This window comes from Monodelphis domestica, chromosome 2 (assembly GCF_027887165.1).
Source record: "Monodelphis domestica isolate mMonDom1 chromosome 2, mMonDom1.pri, whole genome shotgun sequence".
NCBI classification, from domain to species: Eukaryota; Metazoa; Chordata; class Mammalia; order Didelphimorphia; family Didelphidae; genus Monodelphis; species Monodelphis domestica.
This window is the reverse complement of record NC_077228.1, coordinates 333,457,347-333,480,905: the sequence shown is the minus strand read 5'-3', so window position 1 is coordinate 333,480,905 and position 23,559 is coordinate 333,457,347. Positions and strand designations below refer to the sequence as shown.

Below are 23,559 nucleotides of genomic sequence, written 5' to 3'. Positions count from 1 at the left end.
TGGAGGAAGGGAGTGTTTTTGGGTTTTTTCCCCTCTGGCTTTACTTCCCCTTTGCTCTAAGTTGATTTTAATAAATAGTATTAAAATAATACTTGAAGTATCAGATATTAATTTTAATCTTTACACTATGTCATTGGGTGATTGTTAGGATAGTGAATGACAAATCTGTTTTTCAGTGGGGTTTTTGAGGGGTTTTTATGTGTGTTTTCTTTTTTCTAAAAATTATTTTGTTTTCTTTTTTCTAAAAAATGCATTTTATTCAATTGATACAACATAATTTAGGCTTAGTGGCTCTCCTCCAACAAAATGTCTTCAATGAATGTTAAAATAACATAAGACTCTTTAATAGATGTGACAACAAAGAATTTTGTTCATTAATCCTCTCATTCAAAGGTTCTTAATTTTTTGGTGTGTTGTGGACCCCTTTGGGAGTCTCTGGAGGCCTAATTACTCTTTCTCAGAAAAATTTTGTTAAATACATAAAATAAAATACATAACATCATAAAGAAACCAAAGGTTGGTGAAAATAAAGATATAAACTTATTTTCCTCATTAATTGAGGCCCCTTGAAACAACCCATGAGTTCTTTGGGAGCTCTGTGGACTCCAGGTTAAGTATTTCTGCTCTAATTATTGAAAACAAGCATGGCACAAAACAGAGACATGTACATTCCTAAACAGTCTTTCCTACTTGCAGGTAAATTTTTCAAGTCCAAGTTCTCTTATGTTCTTCTTCATGGATGGTGATGGCCTTCAGATGCCTCTGTTTGCAGATGCCATTGTGCTGATCCAATCCAACCCAGGAACACTGAATAAATTAGATCCACAACTATTCAAGAGAGGTCAGTGAAATAATAATAAGAAGAATGTTTATTGTCTGGGCTAAGATATACTATTGAATAGACAGTCAGACACTGCATGTGGAAATGAGCTAGGTGCTGAATTAAATAGGAGGAAAAGCATGAGCTGGATTATATTTGAGATACTGTATTTTTGACAACTTTCGCTTCTCCATACAACTAAAAACCGTCTTTATAATATCATTATTCATCTGGTTATTCTAGATGAATTATGGAATACTACGATTTCCAAAAAATCAAAACTCATGTCACCCAAAGGGCAATGGAGATATACATGTGTTTGCATCCTTAAAAATGCTTCTGACTCACTGAAAACAAATTAATGTCTTTTCAAACTGTAGGATTCTATGAATATCTGTTATTTGAGTACAGCTAAGTAATTGGACATTGTAGGGAGAATTTTGGATTCAGAATCAGAGCATCTGGGAAGGAATCCTTGATCTGCCACAGTAGTTGGGATAATCTAGAGAAGTCATATTGCCCTACTGCCCAGTTCCCTCATTTGTAAAATGGTCATGATAATGCCTATACCTGTGTCATGTTAGATTGTGGGGCTGAAAGTGCTTTGCAAGTCCTAAAGCTGTAGAGAATATGATTCATTATTTAGTACTATCATAAGATCAGATTGAGGGCTAGAAGATACCTTACAGGTCACCTAATCCAATCTGTTCCTTTTAGCAAAGAAGGCTCAGAGAGGTTATATGCTTTGTCCAAGGTCTCACAGGTTATGAGTGGTGAGCTGGAATTCAAATCTAGGTCCTCTGATTCCAAAGTCAAGCCCTTTTTTACTGTACCAGACAGAAGAGAAGTTAAATTATTCCTTTTTTTCTGCCTTATTTTCCTTTAGCCCTACCAAAGACTGTCCCAGAAAAGAGTCAGTCTCTGCAGCTGGTTGCTTGGCCATACTTTAGTCCTTTCCCTATTTCCCAATATCCTCATCACTCTCCATTTTCAAGTTCCTTCTAAACCTTTTGCTCTACTCCTCAGCAACCTGGAAATCCTCTTCTACCCCACTCAAAGTTCTTTGTCCTACTGCATTATAGGGGGAGTCTTTATCAATCAATCAACAAACATTTGTTGAGAATCTCCTATGGACCAGGTATTGTGTTAAACTCTAGGAAGGAAAAGGCAAAAAATAAGTCAGTGTGATATAGTGGGTAAACCACTGGACTTCTGGTCAGGAAGACTTGAACTTCCAGTACCATCTCAGATGTTTATTAGTTGTGTGACCTTCAATTTCTCCCAGTTTCAGTTTCATTATCTGTATAATTAAGGGGTTGGACCCATTGATCTTGTTAACTGTAAATCTATCATATTGCAAAATTACTCCTTGTCTTCAAGAGTCAAATTTATAGCTTCTGGGAGGGTCAAATGGTTATTATGATCATAATTATTCATAATATGAACTTATGAGCTATTTGACAATTAAGGATTAGTGTCAAGATAGCTTTCATTCATTTCTGTAGTGGATGTCTTCAAGAGAAGACAACATATCACACATTCATATGAAGCTGCCATACAGTTGGTCTTAACAGAATTTCCAACTCCTAGGTCTCAGAATTCCTAAGGTAAAATGCGTAAGTTACTAAATTGTTGCAAATGTTTGCATTTTGGATTTTTGTAATTGTAATGTTTGTACTTGTATGTTTGTAAGTACTTTCCTTGATTTCTTTTTCCTGTTTCTAGAAATTCTTTTTTTACCATTAGTATAGTTTAGCTTAGAATAGTGATAGCATAGTGATAGAGTAAGATAAACTTTAGATAAAGATTGTTGTCTTTTTGTGGGGAATAGTAGCATAAGTTTAGAAATAAAATTAGTCATTGCATAAGTATAGTTTGATCTAAATTGGGGAGATTATAGCTCCAATTATCATCACAAGGGGGAATTATTAGGGGTAAAATAAGAGTTGGGGTTTTGGTAAGTAAGTGACAAGAGTTTTGAGTCCTGCAGGTTGATAAACTGCCTGCCCTGAGATGGATGGAAACTTGAGCTAAGATCTGACTTGGGAATTCTGTGAGGGGAGTTGGAAATTCTGTTAAGACCAATTGTCATTCTGTCTCTGGAGCTAAGCAAGGTCCTGGAGGCTGCTTTGCTCTCTCTCTGCTGGTCTTCCCTGCCCAGAGAAGTGGCTAAACTTTGTCTCACAGAAATTCCTTGAACCAAAGTGACAGTTGTGGAAAGAGGAGGAAGGTGGATGTTTTGGGAAGACCTGTGAAGGGAGGATCTGCAATTAAGAGAAGAAAATCTGTTTTTTGCTCCTCTGTGGTTACAGTTGAGCAGCCCAGAGAAAGAACTGTGGGAGTAGCCTTTTAGATGGATGTGAATAGCATTCTTTCTCATAAGTCCCTCAGAATTGTCCTGGGTCATTGCATTGCTGCTAGTAGAGAAGTAAATTATGTTAAATTGTGCCACAGTGTATCAGTCTCTGTGTACAATGTTCTCCTGCCTCTGCTCCTCTCACTCTGCATCTATTCCTGGAGTTCGCATAGAATTACTTCAGTTCATTATTTCTTTGAGCACAAAACCTTGACTGGCTAGACGTTGAAAACCTAACTGAACAACTACAAGGAGGCAGTTCTGAATAATATATAATAATAATAATTAGAAATAGGTTTAGACAGTTAGAAATTGGGTAAGTTAGTAATAAGGAGACAGAGCAGGTCTGTTTTTTACCGTACAGAAGGTCATGTGAGGGACCTTGAGTTTGGGTGGTTGGAGGTAGTAACCCATTAGTTTTTTAGGAATCTTTCCTGCTTTTACCTTTCTGTTAAGCCTTTTAATCCTTATAACCTTAATAAACGAGAGGGTTTGTTTTTTACTGTCTCCACAGTTCTGTCAGTCAAAATTCCTAGAGAAGGCCCACTGTTCTTCCCAGCATATATCAACTTTGTTACAAAGTTAAGATAACTGACCTTTCTTACTAACAAAAAGATATAATCACAAAATATAAACAACACCAATAACAATAAAAAATGTCATTGGGAATATGGGAATGTGAAGAGGAAAAGGTTATTAGGCTAATAAATAACTATTAGCCTAGTAATCAGGCAAAACAGTAAATCCCAGAATTTTCAGGTAATTAAGGGATTTTTCATAAGAAAGATTTCCCTCAAGGTATTAACTAATTAAGACATCAAACTCCTGGTCTTCAAAAGGCAGGGTGACATTAATTCATTTTTAAAAATAAATTCTATCAATTTTTTTTGCACAATTCCAGCAATGTTTTTTTTTTTACTCCCACTTACATGTGAAATCAATTTTTAGCATTCATTTTCTAACATTCTAAGTTCCATATTCTCCTCCTCCTTTTCCTTCCTAGTTTCCTGAAGCAGTAAGCAATTCGCTATTGGTTACATATGTGCTATCATCTAAAACATATTTCCATATTAATTATGTTGTGGAGGAAGACATTAAAAGAAAACATGATAAAAATAAAGTGAAGAATGGTCGGCTTCAGTTTGCATTCAGATTCCATCAGTTCTTTCTCTGGAAATGGATAGCATTTTGCATAGTAAGCCCTTTGGGATTGTCTTAGAGAACTGTTCTGCTGAGATAGCTGTCATTCAGTGTTGTTCATTGTACATTATTGCTTTTGTTGTGTATAATGTCCTGGTTCTGCTCTCTTTACTCTACATGAGTTCATGCAGGTCTTTCCAGGTTTTTCTGAAATCTTCCTAATCATTATTTCTTACAGCACAATAATATTCCATTACACTCATGTACCACAACTTTTCCAGCTATTCCTCAGTTGATGGCATTCCCTTAGTTTCTAATTCTTTCTCACCACAAAAAGAGCTCTATAAATATTATTGTACAAATTAATTCTTTTCTCTCTTTTTTTTAGATCTCTATGGAATACAGATCTATTAGTGATACTGCTGGGCACAATTTTATACCTTTTTGGACATATTTTCACAATGCTCTCTGGAATAGTTGGATTAGTTAAACTTCTCCATAAAAGAATGAATGAAAAAAGATTTATTAAATTATTATTATATGCATTATTTATAATTTAATAGACTATCCCCTTCCTTGAGGACAGTGCAATTTGTCATGTTTATATTTCCAACAAATATGTGTCTTGGCACATAGCAGACACTTTTAATGAATGAATTTTGAATTCAACTTTATATTTCCAAAAGTAAACTCATCTCTATACCCAAACTTCTTCTTCCTCCTAATTTCTCAATTTCCATTAATGGCATCACCATTTCCTCTAGGAACTCAAGCATGATACCTTGGAATTATCTTTTATTTCCTCTTCATCTTTCCTCTAGGACCTGCACAACTGACTCATCTCCAAAGGCCTTTCTCTTTACTATTGAAGTTCAAACCACCTCTGGACTACATCTCACTGTGGACTTTTCATTCTACCCCTGGAGCCTCTACAGCAGATTGGCTGGTCCCCCCCCCCTCCCAATTTAAAGAGGAGACTGTCTTGGCCAACCACATCTTCATTCTTCTCCAGACTATACTTGTAACTCACCAGATTTTCTCTTCCATGTCCCACTCAAGTCCTGTACCTTCATTCCCACTTGGATTTCTTTTCATTTATTGTCTTTCTCCATTATAAGCTCCATGGGGGCTGATATTGTCTCTCTATTTGTATTTATATTCACAGAAGTTTAGCATAATGCCTGGCTAAGTAAGCTAAGTAAGAGATTAATAAATGTGTGTTGACTTGAGTTGGCTCATTGACATGCCCAATAAATTACCAGATTCTTCCATTTATATGCCAATGCCTTTTTAAAAAAATATTTCCTTTTCCTTTCAATATCCACTGTTTCAAGTCTGAAAGACTCACAGGCATTAGTCATCTGGGCTCCCTTCCCCAGCTTTTCACTACTAACTCCTTGTTATTCAACTCCAGCTTTTTAAAGATGACTAACTGGCATTTAACATGGGGAGAGGGAAAAAAGCCAAATTATTTTTAATGAATGAATGGCTTATGTTGAAGTTCTCCCTTAAGGCAAAGAAACTCAAGTTTAGGAATTGGCACCCAGGCAGAGAATTAAATAAATCTGCTGCCAATTTCAACTTCTTCTGCATATTGAGTTTTTTTGTTCAGAGAACGATATTTTAAATGATGTAAGGTGATTTGGGGAAGAGAGGGAAGAAACACATATTGGCTTCCACAAAGATGGCAGTGTGATTTCATCTCAATTTTAATAACTTTTTTTAAATAAGGAAAACAAAGTTATTTGAGGAAATCTGGACATCTTCAGCCCAAGTTTCAACAGTTATTCCCCAAAGCTCTAAATTTATCCAAACTTGGTCTCCCAAGTCCTAAGTCAATTACTATAGTTCACCTATCTATACAAAAAAATTTTGGACAGTGTTGGTGGCTTGGTAGAACCAACTCCCTGAAATGTACACTGTTTAATTGTAAGAACCATCTTCAGTTCTAAGGAACAACTCTTGTCAGATAGACACAAGCTCTGTGTTTTCTCTGGACTACATCTCCCATAATGCTTTGAGAGACCAGAGAGGCTTCATGGACAGCAAGACTCAGGGGGCCCTGTGTGGGGGATGGGAGGCATTTCAGCAACCCCTACTGTTGAGGATGCTTTCTGAGTATGGGAGGTTTTGAAATAACACAAGAAAGAACTGATTCTGTCTGCCGCTTCTAATCACTCGCAGCAAGAGGGGCAGCAGATATCAGCAGAGGGGTGGCAAGAGGCAGAGTTAGTTCCTCTCTGTAGGAAGCTTTCCCCTAAGGAGCGTGCTGTGGCTGTGTCCCCAGTAGAAGGCTCAGCAGGAGGCTCTTTCCCTCAGCTGTGATTCATCAGTTCACACTTTGGAGGCTGAGATTTCAAGCACATTGCATGAGTTACAGCAAGGTTTCCTGCCACCTCCTTTAAGGGACTGAGCTGCTTCTCTTCTTGATGTGTTGGGGAAGCAGAAGGGGAGCCAGGGAACTTTCCTGGAAACTCGCTGAGTTCTCTTCTGGTGTGTAGAGATAGTGGTAGGAAATAAGGGACTGATCTCACAAGAGAAAATTAGGGAGGTGGTTTGCCCTAAGAATCCACTGGTGAATGTATGGGGGGGGGGGGGGGGGGGCGGGAAGGGGGAGATTTTTCTTTCCAGCCATTTTGCTTTGATTTTGATCTAGTAGTCCTCTAATTAAATATGATTTTTAAATTTTTATTTTTTATAAAAATGACCTTCATCAGAGGCCCCTGGGCTATGATTTTGAGTAGATGCTAACTCTGAACCTGGGATAACTTTCAGGTAGCCCATCAGTAGGGGGGCCTGAGCTAAATAAAGGCATTGTGAGATGAAGAATTGAAGAAAAAAACCCAAGAAATTTATTTAGGGATCCTAATGCAAGGCATTTATCCTAAGGATGGCAAAGACAAAGAAAGTTCATAGTAGTCCTTTTTGTTTTAACAGAAAAAGAAACAAAGTAGATTCCTTTTGACTGAGAGATGGCCAAGTAAGTTGTGATAGATTAATACACAATGTACTCTCGGGGGAAAAAATGATAAAGATTTCAAAGTACTGGAAGACAAATAAACCATGAAGAAGGAAGTCAACAGAACAAGAAAAACCAAGACCACAAAGACTATAACAATTGAAAGAATAAAAAATTTAAGCACTGGGTCAACTAAATTGACCAAGAAGTTTGGTCCTAGAGGAGAGTTGAGAAAATAGATTTCCCTTCCTTCCTGAGGAGGCATATTATGACTCTGGAATATTACCTATAGCATCAGATTCAGTTGATATGTTGGTTGCTTTTGCTGGTTGCTTTTTTTTTCCTCTTTCATTTTTTATCATAAATGTAATGGAAGCTTGAACAATGGAGTTCTATTTATGGAGCCTGCAAAGTGTATTCTGCCAGCTGCCAGCCCATATAAAAGAAGCTGGGGGGCGAGGGGAGGGTGAGGAATCTGCTGCTTTCCTAAGGAATGATGATGTGTCATGGAAGATTCTGCTTCCTGATGGAGCAGGCACAGACATTCTGTAACTGATTCCTTTCTTCTAACCATGTGGTGAGGAGACACAGTTCATTGGAGCTCCTGTGATCCTGAAGGAGGCAAGGACTGATGCAAACCACTGTGGGGAGGGATGCCTCAGACCTTCATCTCCCTAACAGGGCTCCTTCCCAAAGGCTGCCAATGATCTTTGCCTCCTCCCTTGAACACAGCCAACAGAAAAAAAAACCAATCAATCAATCAATCCATCAATAATAAAAACAAGATCTCACTTGGAAAAGTTAGCACCTTTTAGATATAACCTAAGTTCAGGGTGGAAGCCAATCAATAGACTTTCTCTTCACCAATAGGTAGCAGACTGGAGCCAGTTTTAGAATGTCCACACATATTCAAATCTAGGAAGCAGGGGCCTTGAATTACATCTCATCATGCCTTTTCAGAAGCAAGTTCCCTAGCCTCTTCTAGGTGAAGAGCATGCTCTTTATGCACTGAGAATAGAGTTCTATGGGCCAGGCTCCTGTTTCACAAGTGATAGATATCTCAGTGGGTAGGGTTAGGGAAGCAACATATTTGGTAATAAAGTTGACGTAAAAAAAATAGTAATAAAAAATTTAAAAATTAAAGAAATGATTCACTGGGGAAATGTGTAACTCTGTATTCATCAGTCTATGTTCAATAAAAACAAAGTCAGGAACTAATGGAATAATTTTACCTACCTAAGTACTGAAAAATTTCATTTGAAAATATAATCTACAGAGGTACTCTATTGGTTCGCTCTCCCAAACATATATTAAATTCCTAAAATGATATCCCTTTGAAAGGGGGGGGGATAAATAAATAAATATTATGTATGCATATATATAGTATTATATGTAAAAAATAATTATTGATAATAGAAAAATATTTTTACTACCAATGAAAATTAAAAATAAATGTTTTGACTTAAATAAAATTGAGTGTGACTAGAAATCATTAATTTTCAGACACATCTGATTTGGGGGTTAATATTTGTACCCATTCTATCTATAGAAGTATTATACAGAAGTATATCCAAAATAGCACAAAGTACAAATTGAGGAATATGAACCTCATAGAGATCTCTGTGTGCTATTTGATCCAGATGTGTTCTTTTACATAGAAACTGCAAAGCCTGAAAGCTTTTTGGTGAGAACAGTGTAAAAACAGACAGTCTTTTTCTTCTACTATGTCCCTAAAAACCTTTCTTCTCTCTTTACTTGCAAAAGCCTTCATAAGGGCTTTAATCATCTCTGACCTCAAAAAAATTCTTTCCAGTCTCAGGTCTATTCAAGAGATTTTTGCAAGAATTCTTCCATCTCTGAGTCCCCAGAATGCTTTACAGTTTCTTCCTAGGTAAAAGAACAAACCTGTTCTGCCTAATTTGATCTTCTTTTCCTTCTCTGTGCTTTCTTATCTCCATTCAAGGTTCCACCCCCCCCCCCCACTATCATCACTGTATTTCTCTATGTCACAGCTACTGATGTTTGCAAAACATTTGGTCTCCATGCCTTTTTGTCCAAAAGGGCCCACTCTTCCTGTTTTATCAAAATCTGCTTCTTCAAGGCATCCTTTAGGCTATCGATCCTAAAAAGAACACAAACTCCATAATAGTGGGTACCATTGGATCATCATATCATGGGAGCCTAGATTTAGCGCTAGAATGGAATCAGAGGCCATCTAGTCCAAGCTCCTCATTTGAACTCAAGTCCTCTGATTCCAAATCCACAAGCTTTTCCTGAATTTAGTGAGAGTCTGGGAAATGTCAAGCTCTTACCTGTTCCCAAGATGTGGTAGTTGTGGGGTACAAAAGTGTTCATCCTCTTTCCCCCAACCCTTCTTTGGTTTAGCTTCACTTGGGGCTTTGTACCCCCATTCTGGGTTGAATTATAAAAAGGTGGGCCTGGGGGAAAGAAGGGAGTCGGAAATCTTTCCAGGTACTTGAACTGGCAGAGTTCTCCCTCCAATTCCTGAGCTGTGTTTTATAGTCTTTCATCCTAGTCATATGTGTTTTTCCTTAGTGAGTTTTTAATGAATATATATTGATTTTTTTGTATGTGTGTGAAAATTCCCTAGTCAATTCAGGCCTCCAGCCCTTCCGTGTGACAGATAGGGAGTAGGCCTTAAAGCCTGCGCTCACTCCCAGAAGCCTTTGCCTTTTGACCAGAACCTGAACAGACTGCAGTGGCAAATCTGGAATTCACCTAAATCAGGCACTCCTAGATTCAGCATTTATTTCCCTTTCTGTTCCTGACTTTTCTCTGTGTACCAACGTTTACTGGAGGGCCAGGTCCCTGACAAAACCCCTTTGTCTGGTTTGGACTTTGTCCAAAGTCTGGGCCATTAAATCACCTCTGAATTCCTATGAGACAAGGAGGAAGGCGGCACCTAGGGGTCGCTGCTGGCCCCTCATCTCCTAATCCCTAGCCAATCATTTTGTATTCACTTATTCCCCTGTGTGTTCCTTTGTGATTTTCTGTTTTAAGGGACCCCCTGGCAGCTTGGGCTCTGGTGTTAGGCTCTTCCTGTCCGTGTATGTCTCTGATTTACTTCTAAATTTCTGGTCTGCCTCTGGTTACATCTAGTGTCAATTCTGGCCTATCTGCTAGTAAATGTGTTTTTAAACTTCAGGTTTTGAAGTAATTTGTATTGGATTTTAAGGATTTGCAAGTGCCTATTGCATTAGTAATTAATAATAATAATTGCCATTCATAAGAAAACTTGGAATCTGAATTTTAGGTGGAGCCCACTCTCAATCTTTACAGTGTTCAGTGTGTAATGAGCACTTTATACATTTCTGGTTCCTGTCTGTTGGTGAATAAAACTGAGTAAATGCAGTTCAGTGGCCCTGGGCCTGGAATCTGGAAGATGAATCCTGGATCAGTCATTTAACCTGTTTTCTTTAGTTTCCTCACCTGAAAAAATAGCCCCCTCCTCCCAGGGGAATGGAGGATCAAAAGAAATATGTGTTAAGCCTTTTTTTTAGGCCTTAAAGTTCTATTTACATGTTAGCCATCATTTTTATGTTTTTCTAGTTTGCTTTTCTCTTTGTATCGCCAGAAAATCTCCCATGGGGCCTGGCACATAGTAGGTGATTTGTAGATGTGAAACGGAATTTAATCAGGAGCTGGAAGCTCTCTCAGAAAGCAAATGGCCCTGAGAGCACCCACATGGAAACAATTTAATATCTCTAAGGTCGGTAGGCTAGCCTGAATCCTCGATGTGACTAAGGACAAACAGACACACAGCAGCTACTCTGGGTTTTATAGTCTGTCTTTGGTCTCCCTTTTTCACCAGGCAAAGGCTCCATGGCCCCAGGCTCAGCCAAAGGGATCAGAGCTCCAGAAACTTGTTCCTGCTTAGACCTCTAGATGTCAGCATCACACAGGGCTCTCCAAGGGGGCTCGGGCTTCAAAGGGGAGATTTGCTAAATATTTCAGACCACGGCACAAGAGTCCCACAAGCTTTGCTCAGATCAATAGTTTTTCACAGACCATTCTGATACGCAATAGGATCACTAATTTAGCGCTGGAAAGGGCTGTGTGCGTCATCATCTCTTTCTTTTTCCTTTTTAAACTCTTAAGATTTATTACAGAAATTCAAACTCCGTAATAGATCTTGTGTTTGTCTTTCTGAAAGACCACTGGGGTTTTTGAAGAATCTTCTTGTGTCACAATGTCATTAGTGAAAGGAAATCGTTCTGTAACATGGTGCCTGTCTGTCTGTCCTCCAGGGTGGTTAGGGAGGATAAAGTGAGATAGAATGAAATTATACCATTGCAATCTTAAATGGAAGGGAGGGAGGGAGGGAGAGAGGGAGGGAAAGGGGAGAGAGAGAGACATACTCAGAGGCAGGGAGGGGGGGAGGAGAGACAGAGAGAAAGAAAGAAAGAAAAGAAAGAAAGAAAGAAAGAAAGAAAGAAAGAAAGAAAGAAAGAAAGAAAGAAAGAAAGAAAGAAAGAAAGAAAGAAAGAAAGAAAGAAAGAAAGAAAGAAAGAAAGAAAGAAAGAAAGAAAGAAAGAAAGAAAGAAGGAAAGAAGGAAAGAAGGAAAGAAGGAAAGAAGGAAAGAAGGAAAGAAGGAAAGAAGGAAAGAAGGAAAGAAGGAAAGAAGGAAAGAAGGAAAGAAGGAAAGAAGGAAAGAAGGAAAGAAGGAAAGAAGGAAAGAAGGAAAGAAAGAAAGAAAGAAAGAAAGAAAGAAAGAAAGAAAGAAAGAAAGAAAGAAAGAAAGAAAGAAAGAAGGAAGGAAGGAAGGAAGGAAGGAAGGAAGGAAGGAAGGAAGGAAGGAAGGAAGGAAGGAAGGAAGGAAGAAGAAAGAAAGAAAGAAAGAAAGAAAGAAAGAAAGAAAGAAAGAAAAGAAAGAAAGAAAGAAAGAAAGAAAGAAAGGAAAGAAAGAAAGAAAGAAAGAAAGAAAGAAAGAAAGAAAGAAAGAAAGAAAGAAAGAAAGAAAGGAAGGAAGGAAGGAAGAAAGAAAGAAAGAAAGAAAGAAAGAAAGAAAGAAAGAAAGAAAGAAAGAAAGAAAGAAAGAAAGAAAGAAAGAAAGAAAGAAAGAAGAAAGAAAGAAAGAAAGAAAGAAAGAAGAAAGAAGAAGAAAGAAAGAAAGAAAGAAAGAAAGAAAGAAAGAAAGAAAGAAAGAAAGAAAGAAAGAAAGGAAAGAAAGAAAGAAAGAGAAAAGATGGGAGGAAGGTTGGGGGTAGAAAGAGACAGAGAGAGAGAGAGAAACAAAGAAAGAAAAATACATTTGTTACATCTTTGCTATGTGCCAGGCACTGGTCTTAAGGGCTGGATATAAAAATATAAGTATAAAATGGCTCCTGTCCTCAAGGAACTAACATGCATTTTAATGGAGAAAAGCAGCCTATAAAGGGGAGCTAAAAGAATGAAGAGAAGGGAGTGTATGTGTGGAGATGGCTGAGAAAGGACGCGTTGTCTAGGCAAGATGAAATGAAAACTCACAGTAGAAATCAGGCATCCCAAAGAATGATGGCAGGTATGTAGGCAGGATGGTGTGGACATGGCCACAAATATTATGTAGTCTAACCCTTCCATTTTATAGATGAGGAAATTGAGTCCCAGGGAGAGGACCGACCTTTCCCAAGGACGCACAGGTAGTAAATAGGATTTGAAGTCAGATCTTCTGGCTCCTAATCCAAAATTCTTCCCCCTGGACCATGCTGCCTAATATATAAGTTAAATAGACATGTTATATAAACACCACCCACCTGTCATACATACTCCCTTATTTTCTCTACTGCATATAAATACTTGAAAGATTTTCTATTTCATGAATGTAGAGCCTTCCTGGTCCCCCTCCATCAGTGAAGGTCACAGCTTCTCTGTGACTTCCTAGGGAAGGGAATTATCTGAGTCACCCAAAGGTTAAATAACTTATCCAAGGCCATCTAGCTAAATTTGAAGCCAGGTCTTTCTGGCTCTAAGGACTCTGCTATTTCAAAATGTCTCAAAATGAAAGGATCATAGTTCTAGAAATAACTTAAGAGGCTTTCTAGTCCACACTCTCATTTAACAGATAAAGAATTTGGGGTTCAGGGAAGTTGTGACTTGCCCAAGAATGTCCAAGCAGTAAGCTGCAGAGGTAGGATATGAACCCAGGACCCTTGGCTCCAGTGCTCTTTCCATTGTTCTATGAATTTTGTTTTCACATTTTTATGAGTTGATTCTTTTTCAGAAAGAGCCAGAGATTTGCAACCCTCCAAAATGAATGGATTTAGATGGTTATAAATACTCAGGTTGTTAAATATCTAGTCTATAAATCTGGGTCTTTTCCCTTCTAAAAACTGGAAGACTTCAAATATAAGTATATGACTTTATGACTCTGAACTTAGAATATTATATAACATCCTTGGATGAAAAATATTTTTATCTTTCTTACATCACTTATCCGATTTTCATCTCCTTCAGTAGGACTCACCTTTCTCAACTTTAAACCCTCTTACACATTTGCTATACAGAAGACACAGCTAAATTTTTTTCTCCTCTCAGAGTTCCTATTAGAGCAGTTTCCATTTGCAGTCCACTGTCCTTCTGGGGCCATTTGGAGACTGACGTGGATAATTCTTTACTGCTTTTTGTCATTCTGTTGTACCGTGGAGCACAATCACTTCTGACCCCCTGTGCCAGCATTTCAGGGTCCCTCCTTTGCACAGAATTGGTAACTATTTCATCTGTCTTTTAAGGGAAGTCATTTAGGTCCTACTTTATAGAGAAGAAAGCCCTTTGGGAAATGGGAAAATTCTGTCTCAAATTACAAATATCCTCTCTAGCTATGAGCAACTTAGATGTTAGAACTGGAGTCCAGGAAAGCCTCCACCTGGTGCTGAGAAATGCCTGTTAAATACATTCTATTCTAGAACAATTTGTTCTGTTCTGGCACAGACACACCCACTGGACAAGCTGTTACAGCACATAGGCCTTTGAAGAAGTCCATCCCAGGCTGCCATTTTCCAAGGCCTTTGAAGAGGCCCAAGAGAACACGTTGCTTCTATCACCCACCCTTCAGCATGGCCAAGAAATGTGTTTACAGCGTGGTTAGCTCACTGTGGGCAGAAGCTGATAACTGGGCAAACATGGGATGGTCTAACCTTCTAATAGCAATGCAATCACTACCAGTTTCTCACTTTCAACACAACTCCAATCCAGGACTGCAAATCCTCTCCTCTGAATAGAGAAAGAAAGCATAGGGGAGGAAGTGAGTGATGGGAAGGAAAGGAGGGAAGGGGAGGGGAAGTAAGCGAGGAAGGAAGGAAGGAAGGAAGGAAGGAAGGAAGGAAGGAAGGAAGGAAGGAAGGAAGGAAGGAGGAAGGAAGGAAGGAAGGAAGGAAGGAAGGAAGGAAGGAAGGAAGGAAGGAAGGAAGGGGAGGGGAAGTAAGCGAGGAAGGAAGGAAGGAAGGAAGGAAGGAAGGAAGGAAGGAAGGAAGGAAGGGGGAGGGGAAGTAGCGAGGAAGGAAGGAAGGAAGGAAGGAAGGAAGGAAGGAAGGAAGGAAGGAAGGAAGGAAGGAAGGAAGGAAGGAAGGAAGGAAGGAAGGAGAGAAAGAAGGCGAGAAAGAAGGGAGGGAGGGAGGAAAATATTTTTTAAGTGCTTACTATGTGCCAGGCACTTGTACATACAATGAGGAAAGAAAACACATGTAGAGGAGGTGAAAGACTGGGAGATGGAAGAGATTAAAGTATGGAGGCCAAGAACAAGGTCAGGAAGGGAATGAAGGCAGCCTCTAGGCTCCAGAAGGAATTCACAGATGGAAGAGGAAAGACTTTACCAAGGGAAATTCCAAGTTGAAAAGGCCATAAGGATAGCCTTGGATATTGCAGAGCAAGGAGGCCTCAGGCTCTTAGCTAGGGGAACATGTGTTTGTGATATCAATGAGGTGGTACTAGACCTGGAGTCAGGTTCAAATTCCAATCAGACACTAAACCGTGGGGTCTAGACTTAATCTCTGCTATCTTTTTAAAACTCTTGCCTTCTATTATACCAATTGGTTCCAAGAAAAAAAGCACCAAGGTTTAGGCAACAGAGGTTAAGTGACTTGCCCAGGGTCACACACCTAGGAAGTGTCTGAGGCCAAAATTGATCTCTAGGCCTGATTCAATCCAATAAACCACCTTGCTGCCCTCTTTAATCTTTCTTACCTTAAATTTTATCTGTCAAATATCTTACTGGATTGTTGTGAGGATCCAATGAGATTACATATGGAAAATGCTTTGCAAACCTTAAGATTCTATATAAATGCTAGCTATTTGAACTAAAATTAAGAATTTTAAAAAACAATCCTATGTTGTATCAAAATTTAAAATATTAACCTATGTGCGGGAAAGAAAAAGTGGATCAGATACTTTCCTGGTTTTTTTGGGGGGGATCCAGGAATTTTTATAGATAGGACCAATGTTGTCAATTGGATTTTAGGACACAGTAATTATTATTGCCATTATCATTATTATCTAGACCTATTATTTTTTATTAATTTGGGGAGCTCTGGTATGTATGGAATCTCCCTACATCAATGCAGATAAGCCACTAACTAGTGGCTTATACTAGTCTTAGAGAATTTCCTGGAGTGCCATGGTCAGAGGCAGCTATTTCAGAGGTGGACCTTTAACATGTCTCCCTGAGACAGAGGTTGTCCCAATCCCTTTCCATTATGCCACACTATGGCAGATGAAAGATGAAAATGCTTCCACTGACAATCTTAAAGGAGAGAGGGCTTGAGAGCAGGAGTAGGACCACTAGAGGCAATCTCCAGAGGACAAAAGTGAAAGATTAATGGGAGCCCTTTAGGGATTCTGTTATCATGGAAGTTGGAGTTCTGACTGGACTTGACTGACACCGCCAAAAAACCATGGCAGGGGAAAGATGGAGTGACCGAGAAAACAAGGCTCCAGCTTCTGAGCATATTGATTTATTAAGCAATGCATGCCAAATGCCCAACAAATCGGGACCAATTCTTCTTCCTCAGCGTTGGCACTGGACCCCCAAATACAAGGGGAGAAAGACTTTTATACACCAAAAACAATTAATCAAATAATCCAATTAATTAAAAGGAAATGATACAACACTAAGTAATCTAATTGGAGGAAAGGTGTGGACCTTCCCAGTTGGGAGGGGGAGAGTGCACAGGTGTGATTCTCAGAAATCCGAAGAAGGAAGGGCACCATTTCCCGCAAGTATCTGTAGACAATCAAAGGAACACAGAAACAACAACTTTCAGCAGGAGGAGAGTTTTGGCCTAAGATATATGGGTTTCTTGAGATGTGTAAATGAGAAAACTCCTTGCATCAGTCTTGGGGTCTGACTAGGTCTCTGGTGGGCATTGCTGAGGTCCTTTGTTAAAGGTCTCTAAACAGCAGGAAGAGCTGGTATAACTTCCCCGCTACATACAGCTAGATTCAGACAAAACAATAAAGGTTTCTCTCAGTTCCAACAATGGAATAAAATTTTCTCATGAGACAGGTTTGGACTAGACCCCTAACTGAATAGAAAAGTGACTGAGCTAGCTTCAGAATTGGGTCACAAGATGGGAGTTAGTGTGATTCACTCCATTGACCCTTTCCACCATGATGGAAGAAATAATAATAGTACCTACTTTCCCAGTGTTATTGGGAGGATCAAATAAGAGAATATTTGTGAAGTGTATAAACCTTTGTTAAGTATAAACCTTAAGATACTCTGCAAATGGCAGCTATGATTATTAGTTCTATTGTTTTGATGAAAATGCTGGATAATCTTTTTTTCTTAATTCCAAAATGATAACCACAATAGTAGGATCACTTCACAGCCACACCAACTATATACTATTGTACCTGTTTTTCAACAGCTCTTCCCACATGACTTGTTCTATATTTTGTCAACCTTACCTGGTGTGAGATGAAATTTCAAAATTGTTTTTAATTGGCATTTTTCTCTTATTCTTAGTAATTGGTAGCAAATTGTCCATTTGCCACTTGTAATAAGAAATTCTTTTTCTTTTTAATTGATACTATTTTTAACCACTTAATTTTATTGGTAATAGCTATTGGTATTATATCTTTCAATCAATTCCCTATGCATTTTAAATACCAAAATTATTTAATGGAAATAGTTTTCCTACCCAACCATTTCTTTTCACATTCTATCTTCATTTATGTGTTCAGCCATTTTCCCAGTCATGTCTGATTCTTCATGACCCCATTTGGAGTTTTCTTGACAAAGACACTGTTGTGGTTTTACATTTTTTTCCTCCAGTTCATTTTGAACTCAGGAAGATTATTCTTCCTGACTCCAAAGCCAGCCTTCTCTCCATGGGGTTACCCAGATGCCTGGAAGGAACCTCAGAAACTATCAAATCCAACCCCTTCCTTTTCTAGATGAGGGAATGGGAGATGAAAAGCCTTGTCTAAGGGGATTGATCTAGCAATTGTTCAAGGTGGGATTTGAACCCTGGTAACCCTGACTCTAAATACAATTTCATATCCACTGTTCAAGACTCTAAATACAGTTCCTTAACCAGAGTTCAACCCTGCCTCTCTGAGATGCTTATCTTCCTTCCAGATGGCAATTCTGACCCCAATTCATGGAACTCTCTTTTGCTTTTATTTCCAGTATTCAGGAAGGTCTTGCCCCAATGCCCTGTCCATAGAATACGGCCATTCCTCTCTGTGGCTGGGGGTCCATACCTAGACTTTCCCAAAGGGCCAGCTCCTCCTTGTTGCCTTTCAAAAAGGGTAGAAGGAGTCAAAGTGGGCATTTTTTCATTCTCCTATTTTCCACCCCATAACAAGCATATCCCCCCGCCACCAGGATGGGGAGAAAGGGAGATTTCCCTGCCTCTGCATTTCCTGGGAAGCCCAGGCTTGGACTGCAAAGCGTTCTCTGGCGAGTCCTTCCTCTTCCACATGCAAGTGAGGGAAGCTATTTCAGTTCCACAACAACGGAAGCGTTAGTAACCAGTGTTACTAACCTAATGGAAGACCATGTGCATAGGGGTGACTAATAAACAGTTGGAAATGATGACAAAAACATTAGAAAAAGCAGCTTTTCATCAAAACTTAAAATATATGCTCTGCTAAAATGATTTGTTTCAGGACGACAGCTGTCCCCTCGATTACCGTCTGCCTGACTACTACCCAATTCCACTTATCATCAACCTGTCACTTTGCCTGCATCTATCCAATTTCGGTTTAAAGAGATCTTCTGTCCTTCCTTGCTGAAAATATAACTGTTTATGCATTTCCTAGGTCTGCCACAGTCTGTACCTGGGGAACGAATGCCCTGGAGATGGCTCCCCTCGAAGGCAGTATGTTGCTCTCAATCAGGGAGAGACAGTGAAGGGCTCCAGCCACTGTTTGGGGGTTGTAGTCATTTCATCTGCTAAACGTGTATCTTCAAAGATTTTGTTTGCACGGCCCCTCCAGGGCTAGAATGGAAAACCTGTCCATGTTCATCCCCCCATCCAATTTCTGTGATAGGTAACAATGATAAATATTTATTAGGTGCCTCAAAAAATATAATAACGCGAATTGAAGCTCAAAACACAATTTCTTCTGATTTCCAGACAGTCTTGAAAAGTGGAAAATAATGCCTTTAACATCATTTCTGCTACCCGTCTTGGTCAGGGTGTAGTGGAGGGGGGGAAATGGTCCCTGGGGAGCTTGCCATTAAAGATGAATGCAAAGAAAGATGGGAAAATTATAAGTATGGTCTAGGATCACCATGTCATTTCCAAATTATATGGCATTTAGGCCTGAGCTATAAGAGGCTCCGTACTGGGCTAGACTGGGCTGTGCTCATTCCCAGACCCAGTTACCTGAGTGCCACTTGTTCATCCTGGAGCCTCAGTGATGGCGCTGGCACACAACATGAAACGAGCTGACAGGAAGCAAAACAAGAGAGCTTGAAAACCCGAACCCACATGTTAAAGCTGAAGCAAATTAACATGAGCTGGTTGCGTGCATTTGAATTTGACAGCTTTGAAATAGGAGGCTGGTGAAAGGAAGAAAGAAGTCGAAAAGTCAAGCACAGACCTGAAGGCAGTGGCATCACAAAACTTAAATAATTCAATTAAATCTCATTCAGCAAACATTTATGAAGCAACTACTCTATTAGGTTCTGGGGATATGAAAACATAAACAAAATCCAGAGCTATGTGACTGTGGTTAGAAGACTTCAGATGACAATTACAGTAGTGACCCTACTTCTTTCCTGGCTGGGGATCATCATCATAAATCTGTCCATCTTTGATTTTAGGGGAACTCTAATTCTGGGTGAAATCCCTTAAACAAAAAGTCACTAAGACATTCTCAACTATTCTAGCTTCCTGTGATAAAGGCCAAAATCAAAATAAATTCCTCTCCCAACTTTCTCCACACCTTGGATAAACAGTGATTAGGGACATGGCATTTCCCTGAACATAAGGGGCCAATAATTCAGGAATTGTAGAGAAATTATTCTAGGATTATATGCTACTGACCTGCCTACTATTCATGGTATCTGAAGCAGGCTCATTAAACACATTTCTTTCAAAAGACAAAACAAAACACTATGATTGGGCCCATGAGCACTGAATGATTAATGAGAGAACAACTTTTTCTATAAAATAATCTAAAAAACAGAACACTGAGGTAAGAATATAGGTAACAGGATATATGGACAGATGTCACATCCTATAAAATAATATATGTATTATTTGTTTGCACAGAGGGAAAGGTAGATCTTGATTCTTGAGAAAGAAAGAGATAATGAAAGAAAGAAGAAAGAAAGAAAGAAGGAAAGAAGGAAAGAAGGAAGGAAGGAAGGAAAGAAAGAAAAAAAGAAAGAAAGAAAGAAAGAAAGAAAGAAAGAAAGAAAGAAAGAAAGAAAGAAAGAAAGAAAGAAAGAAAGAAAGAAAGAAAGAAAGAAAGAAAGAAAGAAAGAAAGAAAGAAAGAAAGAAAGAAAGAAAGAAAGAAAGAAGGAAAGAAGGAAAGAAGGAAAGAAGGAAAGAAAGAAGGAAGAAAGAAAGAAAGAAAGAAAGAAAGAAAGAAAGAAAGAAAGAAAGAAAGAAAGAAAGAAAGAAAGAAAGAAAGAAAGAAAGAAAGAAAGAAAGAAAGAAAGAAAGAAAGAAAGAAAGAAAGAAAGAAAGAAAGAAAGAAAGAAAGGAGAAAGAGAAAACCTGTTACAAGCATCTGCACTGAGTAAACCTAAAACCAGAGGAGCATTTTATCTTGGGAGTTGTACTGGAGAATTATAGTCCAGAAGACATGTCCCACCTCTTCTACTGGAAGCATTGATTGAAGAAGAAAAGATTCTGTCAAAACACATGGTAAAGGCTTTTAGAGGTATTTATCTTTCTATTGTAAATTCAATTTTAGAGGTTGATATAGAGCTTTCACTTATATTACCCAAGTGATGGATGTTTCCATCTTTTATGTATTAAAGTTCTCTTTGCGGGGAAAAAAAAAGCTGCATGCAGAGAATTTTAGTTTTAATTCAGTCATGTTTTCTTCTTAGTAGTTTTTTGTACAAACCAACAACAACAGCAATAATTTTATAATTATAAGAAACACTTTTAAGATTTGCAAAGTGTTTTATGTGTGTTATCTGTGTTATTTGATCCTCACAACAATCCTCTGAGATGGATCCTATTATTATCCCCATTTTAGTAACAAGGAATCTGAGGCAGAGGCTGAGTCCTTATTTATTATGTGTTGGCGACAGAAGATGAACTCATGTTATTATTTCCAAGGTTCTATCTGCTGTGCCACTTGACTGTCCCTACATTTCTCAGGTACCTCCTATGGACAAAGCAGTTCTAAGACTGTAAGTGGTAGAAAAGGTTCCAACTTGCACTGGTAAAAGAACAGTCATCACCAGGAGTCCCTGTAAGTTCTGGGCTCAGAAGTATGTGAGCTGTGAAATCGCAAGGTTAGTCTCCCCGAGTCCCTGTAAGTTCTGGGCTCAGAAGTATGTGAGCTGTGAAATCGCAAGGTTAGTCTCCCCACAAAATGATGTGTAAGGCACTAAGATACAAAGACAAAACAGAAAAAACTTCAATAATAGTAATAATAATGAAAATAATAAAGAAAATGGCTGATATTTATATAGTGCTGTAAGGTCTGAAGAATGCTTTAGATAAATATCTTATATATAAAAATAGGCCTTATATTCAGATAGATAAAAAGCCATCTCTACCTATCTACCATCTCGTTTGATCCTTGTAACAGCCTCATTGGGTAACTGCAATTATAATCTCTATTTTATAGGTGATGAAACTGAGGCGGACACAGGTTAAGTGATTCACTCAGTCACAAAACCACTAAGATTTTGCAGCAGAATTTTAACGCAGGTCTTCCTGACTCCAAATCCTGCATGTTATCTTCTCTGAAAAAAAAATATAAAAATAAAATGTGTTCAACTTTACCACTAAAAATGTATATGTATGTGTATACATAAATATTTTTTCTTAAGAAATATGAAGTCCCAACATTTTAAAGTCAATGAGCCTTTAAACAACAGTGTCTTAACTCTTTTACAAATATTGCCTGGTTGGGTCAATAAATTCCACAGAAGATACAGATTCTGTCTAGTTTCATATTCCTGATATAAATCAGCCAATGATTAACTAATATACCAAAGAATACTTCCTGCCTAAGAGACATGCAGTATAGTGTTGAAAGACTTTCATTCAGTTTATTATTGAATTCTTACTTAAATTCCCAATAATTTAAGGCTATTTTTGTGTTATGGTTCCATTAGCAGTTTGGTAAAAACCCATAGACCTCAGAATCATATCCTAACATGCATAAATACATAGTAATATGCATATAAATATAAAGAAAAACTACTATATTCAAATACAGATGCAGTTTTTCCCCATCCAAGTTCACAGGCCCACTGAAATCTATCCAGTGAACCCCAGGTTAAGAACTCCTAATTTAAATAAATAACTTTCTTAATGTTTTTTTTTAATGTACAAGAAAGATATTTTGCTCATTTCTGAATCTTCCTGCTATTACAGGCATTGCGTGCATGTGGGCATGTGGCAAAGGTGCACAGATACACACTTCCAGTTCATAGAAAGATTTTCTTCCACTGAAATTCAATAGCAGCAAATCACTTTGTAATTCTAATGGCTTGGATTTCTAACAAAGAAATGAAAGCATGAGCAAAGGTCCTATTCTGTCTTTCAGATACACTGACAACTTTCTAAGCACCTTTCTTTGCAGGTAGAGGACTGAAAATTAGCATTATTTGCAAATAACATAAATGGTTGGAAAGGCAGTATGACTGCAGATAAAGTATTGGACTCAGTCAAGAAAACAACAGTTCAAATTCTGACTCTAAAATTAGCTAGCCCTTTGAGGCCAAGTTTTTGACCTCCAATGAGCTACAGGTATCTCCCCAAAACTTAAGCTACAGACCAATTAGAATCTACATTAGGGAAAAAGAATTTCTATGCCAAAATACTGGAGTTCTTGCTATTCTGAAATATAACATTTTTTTTGTTAACAAAAAAAGTTAAATTTCCTTGACATATTTATGGAAGTCATTTTAATGGAACTTTTCTACTAGGAATGCTATTTTTCTGATTTGTAATTAGAAAATAAGTGCTCAATTCCTGGTTTCAGAGTAGCAACAAAAATAACAAACTGTCTCCCCTGGACCTGGATTTTATAGTCTGATTTTGAAAACATGGAACAACTGGGCCATGGTACTGATCACGATTGTCTTGTTGATTTTTGTGTGTTCTTGTATTATTAGTAATATTATGGGAGTTTTTTACTTCCTTTTATTCAACCTTATTTTGCCATTACTCCTGAATATGGCTAACTGAAACTTGTTTCTTGTAAATATTAACCTTACCTCATTAAAAAACTGTTCTTGTGGAATGACAATGACTTTTTACATTTCTGAGATAAGAAACCAAGAGAAGAGGAAGAAAGGAATTTAGCATCTACAAAATTTTTAAAACTCTGCCTAATTGATTTAGCTAACTAAAATTGTATTAGAATTTCCCTGATGCTGAACTTTTGTGACATGTAAATCTCTTTCCCTCAATTAGCCCATGATGACTTCTTTAAAATATGGTCTTTTTTTTGGAAGTGTAAGGTTTTGCAAATTCAGTATTTAAACACAAGTCTATTTACTAATTCATTCTTCTTGACTAAGTTTGTTCTACCTTAATTGAAGAAGCATGAGATAATGAATCTGACTAGGACTGTGTGCCCTTTATAGCCTAGGCAGCCATAAAGATTGTTCTACGTTAAAAAAATAAAAAAAAAAAAC

General features: G+C 38.1%; 1 long non-coding RNA gene across 1 annotated transcript; it reads right to left on the bottom strand.

Moving 5' to 3' along the window:
* Positions 1-322: 322 nt before the first annotated feature.
* On the bottom strand, positions 323-14,477 carry LOC130457413 (uncharacterized). The gene is made up of 2 exons (XR_008916605.1): positions 13,740-14,477; positions 323-828 (listed from the first exon to the last, which is right to left on the bottom strand). It is a non-coding gene; the product is annotated as an uncharacterized LOC130457413 (long non-coding RNA).
* Between the last annotated feature and the right edge of the window lie 9,082 nt (positions 14,478-23,559).